Below are 6,246 nucleotides of genomic sequence, written 5' to 3'. Positions count from 1 at the left end.
GTGTTTTATTTTCTCAAATGTGATGTAAACTCTCGGTGGACTCTTCCTTATGCTATGCCTGAGTGCTGCGGGCCTGCTTATTTCAATATTTAATGGTCTCAACTATCATATTCTGAAGCTAAATGAGCGTACTACTAAACAGCCCAACCACAGACTATGGCCACGCGCCAGCTCTCCAGTAGTGTGAATTCATGAACTTTTGCTTCTGTGGCTGGTGCTATAGGTTTACAGCTAGCCCATACCTTGTGATGAGAGAGCCATGGCACGGTCCTTAGGAAATGACTGTATTTTGTATTGGCCTAGTGGAACAAAATACTTTCCTTCATCTTTCTTATTTTGGTTATTAACTGATTCTTGTGAATTTGGACTCTGAGTACTAAACAGTAAATATTTATGAAATGTAATGGCCAAGACTAAATACCTTCATTAGCATATTTATTTTTATTGAGTTGCTGCTTTGTGTGCCTGAGGAAATTATCACATTACTTCTATTTGAACTGCTATGTACATTTTTAGGACTAGCATTTTTATTCTTGCATCACTCGATTTTGGAATTAGGATGGGAAGCATTTGCGTCCTCCCCCACTCCCAAAGTAGAAGTAGTGTGTGAATAATGAAAGTTCAGTAAAATCCAGTCTCTTCTTCAAAGCCTGAGTTGCCTGTCTGCTTACTGGTAGGTGCCAGAAAGAGAAGGGTTAAGAATTCTCCTGGGAGCAAGGTGCTTTTTGTGAGGCCAGGGAGTAAGGTCAGGGTGGTGGAATCGCCTGGCCCACACTGGAGGCAGCCGGACCTCCTGGGCTTGTCCCCTGGGGCTCAGGTCTGCCCAGGTCTGCTGGAGAACAGCCCTGCTGGGCAGGGAACGACCCTGCTCCAGCCACAAACCGGCAGCTGCAAGTAGCTTTTGTTTGGAAGATCTTCGGGTGCTGTGTCCTCCGCTGGAGCTTAAGTCATCCCGCTGCTGAAAGGCGTTCCTGCTTTTCCCCGGGAGCAGCCCCTGGTCAGAGGGAGGTCTGAGGAGCTCTTGTCGGTAGGGTGGACGGAGTCCCTCAAGGCGCTGCGAAGTGAGTGACCGGGACACGGGGATGTGATGGGCACGTTCTCTGGGGAGCGGGTGCGGTGGCACAGTATCGAAAATTCAGGTCAATCCCAGTGGGCAATTAACTTCACCCATCTAACTTTTTTCAGAAACAACTTGCCTTTTTTTTTTTTTTTGCTCTATGTCTGTTTGTTTCTTCCTGATGTACATTGTCATACCAAGATGAAGATAAATGTTTTCAGATACAGAAAATAAACTGACCAGATCTGATGTCCCCTCTCAGACCATCTGTAAGACAGTGTGTCTTGTTACACTGATCTCTAGGCAGTAAGAGAATCCATGAATTGCTCAAAAAAAAAAAGAAAAACCTCCCTGTTTGTAACTTTGAGGTAATTGTTCAGATGTTTAAAATGTTCACTGACTGCAGTTGTGATGGTTTAATGATGATTTGACTTACCCATAGTATTCTTCCTGGGACCTGGACAGTGGGAGTGTTGACAAAGTTGGCCTTTAGAAATCAGTGTTCCCAGAAGTCCTGCCAGCCTCTTTTTCTAAATAACAGGATGGTGAATGGAAGGGCAATACTGTTTTTCAGATTGTTTTATGAAACTAGTTAATACACACTTGTTTAATTGTAGCAAAGTTAAATCTAAAAATTAAGAAAATTAGTATTTCATTCTCTTAATTGTTGTATTGCAGAGTCCCATTAAAGCTCATCCATGAACATTTCCATTAAAGGGTCATCTTCTTTGTCTAGTGTCGAACTCTTATCTGTGATAGAAGAATGTTGTCTGCCAGATGTCAGCCGTTTCTAGAATACATATAAAAACAGTCATGTGTCCATCCTGTTCATCTTGAGATGTTTATCATCTTGCTGGGTTTCATTCTACCCCAGTGCTGAACTTTCTGTGGCTCTTTTAGAAAAGCCTTATGAAAACGCTTTGTTATATGCAGGAAGTTAAATCATCCTGATGTGCTGCATTTATCGACAGTTGTCTTTTCAGGTTTTTCCGGCTGTGATCAGCCTAATGGAGCAAAGTTTTCAAAGCCTCTCGAGTGCCTCGGGAGCCTAAACCTGGCTGCCTTTCAGCGAGCTTTGGACCCCTGAAGACGGGCTGCCGGTGCCTGGACGGCCGAGTCCCCGGCACCCGGGGAGAGCCTCCAGCCGCCCGGCCGGGCACGGGTTGATGCTGAAGAGGGGACGTGGGGGCTTGGTCACCCCTCAGGTGCCGGGCACGGCTGTGCCTGCGAAAGCAGACGGCAAAGCCCCGCAAGTATGGTGTGTGGGAGCTGAAGGGAGAGGAGGGGGACCGAGAACCTGGCGCTGGCTTTTGAAGGCAGTAGGGCATCTGAGGAGGTAACAGGTAAAAGGAACAAACTCCCAGCAGGGCTGGGCTGAGATGGTGCTCACGCTCCTGATGCTGCAGCACACGAGCAACTTCAGTCACCTACAAGTCTGCTCTGCTTCAGGCACCGGGGCGCGTTCCCAGGGCTGAGCTGTCCTGCTGTCAAAGCTGCCTCTTGGTCCCCTGCTGCATTTTCTGTCAGCTGTCTGTTTCCCTTCTCCAGCGGCTGATGAGTCGTCGTTTCTCGTCTATTTAGTGTAAATACACACAGGTCTCTTAAACATCCCACCCTGGCTCCTGGCTGTGGTTTGGGAGAATCAGCTGAAAAAAGCCTGTGAGCTTCCGAACCCTTCCTTGGCATGACATGCACAGCTCTGCTCACCCAGCACCATGGCGCACGTTTTATTACAGCAGAAAATCAAACTGCTAGGAACAGGTTTCTGCTATAGATACTTAACTGCAACAAAACCAGTGTCTGAATTTAATGGGCTGCTTTGGTTTGTTTTTAAAACTGAAACCCAGTGTATTGCAGATGTGAAGCTGAAGTCAATCTTGTGCAGTGATGCCATGGGACTGGTTACCCAGCAGCCTTCCCACTTCCCCTGGGGCAGCAGCAAAACGGAGCAAATGACTTGACCGCCGTGCAAGGCAGCGGGTGGGTAAGCAAACTGTCGGGCTGGGGAAGCTGAAGCCCGGCGGTGGCGGTGGAGGGGGAGCTCTGGGAGTCGGGAGCAGAGAGGAACCGAAGGTGCGAAAGCAAAGCTTGACACAAAATCGCCCCGTGAGAAACGAGTCTGGATCATGCGTTGGACCGAGTAGTAGAAAAGCGGGGAGTAAACCCAGACCAGGAGGGAGGAACCAGCACGGGGATAAGGAATCCCTGTGGCCGCGTTGTTGTTCAACGTGGCGATGGCAAAACGTGCTGTCCCAGGGCTGGGCGCCGCTGCTGCAGGAGCCCTGCCTCGCTGATGCGGCAGCAGTTTCGCTGTTCAAAGTAAAGCACATCTAGAAGTTTGCCCTCCCCAGACGTGACACTTGTTTCCATCCTGATGAGCTCTGAGTACACAAATTAATTAAATTCATGATAGTTTGCCGTGATCCAAACCCACCGTTTTAAACTCTTTGTTCCCAGCTTTCAGGGCCGCCTTATTTTTTGCTGTGTTTATTTCTTGTTTTGTGAATGCTGTTTCATGTTTGTCTCAGTAATGGGACAAACATTTCAGTAAGAGTGGCAAGATTTAGAGCACTTATCTGCTTTAATATTAATCAGTTGCCTTATTTGGAGTGATAACGGGGCCTTGGGGAAAACCACTTCTAGTTACCTTTGCAGCTGGAAGCCTGCTCGCTCTCCAGGGAAGGGAGCCCAGTGCAGAACTCGCAGCCTCCCCCAGCTGTGATATTTGGCACCCAGCTGGGACTCTGGCACGGCGAGTCCCCGGGGTGCAGAGATGGGCAGAGCCCAGGCTGGCTGTCTGCATTTCCCTTTCTGCATCGTACAGTCCCTTTTCTCGAGGAGATGGGGCAGCCCCTGATGTCCCGCTGCAGCCCCTGCTCTGCTGGTGCTGGACGCGGCACGGCCGTTCGTCTGCGGCACGAGGGACGTTTTCCCGGGTGAACTCTGGTTCCAGCTGAAGCTCTGACCCTCTCCTGCCCAGCAGCTGAGCAGCGCCCTAAACCACGGGAAGGTTTGGGAGGCAGCAGGTCATTAAAGCTCTGTTAGGGAATCCTGCTTAGGAGAAGAGGGAAAATGTGTGAGAAGACCAAGGAGAGAATTTGGTAAGGGGAGCCTGGGGCAGGGGTGAGAGCCCGCTCTGGCTGGGCTGGAAGAGCCAAGAGTGGGGTGGGAGGGAAGGGGCAGGGGAAGGGGTACGGTGAGGTACGGTGCAGTGCGGTACGGTGCGGTGCGCTCACCCGTGGTGCGCGCACGGGAGGGCAGCGGGACACGGAGGCGCCCGGGCGGTCGCAGCGCAACCCAGAGCCGCCGGGTTTGGGTCGGACCCTCCTGTGCCCCCGAGCACGGGGCCATGGGTGCCCGGCGTATCACCCGCTCGGTCCAGGACACCTGCGTGGGCAGGCGGTCACCTGCAGTCACGCTCCCTTTTTTAAAAAAAACACTTTTATGCTTATTTGCTGTTTCTCAGTATCTTGCCTTGTGGTTGTTTATGCAGTCAAAATCTTTTTGCTGAACCTGACCGAAGCTTTGCTTTGTTTTGTTTTGTTTTGTTTTGTTTTTCCCAGTGAATAAACCACTCGCCTTAGCTACCGGCTGGAAACCTGGTTTGGGCGAGAGCCTAAAGCAGCAACACTGGCAGGCAAGAGCCAGGCACAGATAAGAGGCCAATTAAACTCAGAACACTCTAAATCCATGATGCCATTATGCTTTAGTTTGCATTAGCTGAAGAAACAACGTGCCTAGATAAATGGTCTTGGCGGACTGGCACTGATCTTTTGTATTCTTTAGAAATCAAGTTTTAGAAGTGCTGAGTATGTGGTGGACAGTATTTTCCTTTTTAAAAAAAGTCCCATTATATTTTCAAAGGAAATAAAGAATACCCATGATTGGATTCTTTCAAAGAGTAAATAATTTCGTTTGCTCCCCAGATCAATTATGAAAGGCTTGTGAAAAGGGACATTGCCATCAGGAGGCAGGATGCAGTTCAGAGCAGAGCATTGAAAAAACTGCCACATTCGCTGTTGCCTTGTAAACAGAAAGTGTTGTAAATCTTTCTGACATTTGAAGGGACATCACTGTAATCTTAGGTCACTAGCACTGTCTTTGGGGAAAGAGACACTACATTTCCGCTGATTTTTTTTATTTATTTTTTTTTTTAAAACTGCCAGATGCCAGTTGTGTGAAATATAAATTGTTCCAAATGTCAGGAACGGGCTCTGCTTTGCGCAGGGATCAGATGTTTTGTTCTTCAAAGGCGCAGGCACGTTTCCAGGTGCGGAGCCGCCAGCTCCCACCGCGGACCAGCCCCAGGCGCCCGCTGCCTCCAGCCCCGGAGCTGCCGGGTGACCTGCGTGGGGAGGCAGGAGGAATTGCCTTCCTCCCGCGGGGGTCTCCGGCCACTACACAAAGCCAGGTTTGAGAAAGCGTTTATGGACCCGAAGGCTACAGCTGGACTTCTAGGAAGACGGGTTGGCTTTCGGTGCGGGAAGGCGGCACGTGGGAACCCGCTGGGCTGCCGGCTCCCGGGGGGCCAGAGCCTGCGGAGCATCCCCACCTCCTCCTCCTCATCTTCCTCCTCCTCCCTGGGGTGGCAGGTCCTTTGTTGGGAAGCAGATGCTCGAGATCTTCCGTAAAGCTGCAGAGGTTTAGTTTTGGGGTTCTGTTACCAAAGAAGCCCCAGGGACAGGAGGGCTCGGTGTCACTCCCCCATCGTCCTGGCAAGCGAACCGGCCGTCCCTGGCCCCTGCCCTTGCCGGGGACCGCGGCTGGGCCCAGTGGTCTGCCCGCTGCTGGGGTGCAGGACACGTGGCCCTGGCAGCCCCTTGCCACCCACTCGACGCAGCGAAGCTGCTCTCATGCTTTCAGGCTCCCGTCCCCACAAAAGCTTTCTCGGGTTCTGTATTGGCCCTCGTTCACAGTTTCTGCCCAAGTCCCTCTTGCTCGGATCTGAGCCGGGCGGCTGGTTTCCCACTCGCTAGGAGGCGGTGTGCCTGCAAGGCACGGACTCGGTCTCTGAGCACAAACTTTCTGTTTTGGCGGTGTATTCTCTGATGTCTCTGTAGAATTCCTTTGTGCCTATTTTTCACTTACTTTTGCTTCGATTCTCATTTGTTTTAAACATCAGCAAGTCTCCAGCCAGAGGAGGAGGCTGGACTCCTTTTGGCAGTCTTGGTCTTTTGCAGATGATGCAG

This window comes from Accipiter gentilis, chromosome 26, assembly GCF_929443795.1.
Source record: "Accipiter gentilis chromosome 26, bAccGen1.1, whole genome shotgun sequence".
Classification (NCBI taxonomy): Eukaryota; Metazoa; Chordata; class Aves; order Accipitriformes; family Accipitridae; genus Astur; species Astur gentilis.
The sequence above is the reverse complement of the archived record's forward strand: the minus strand, read 5'-3'. Positions refer to the sequence as shown.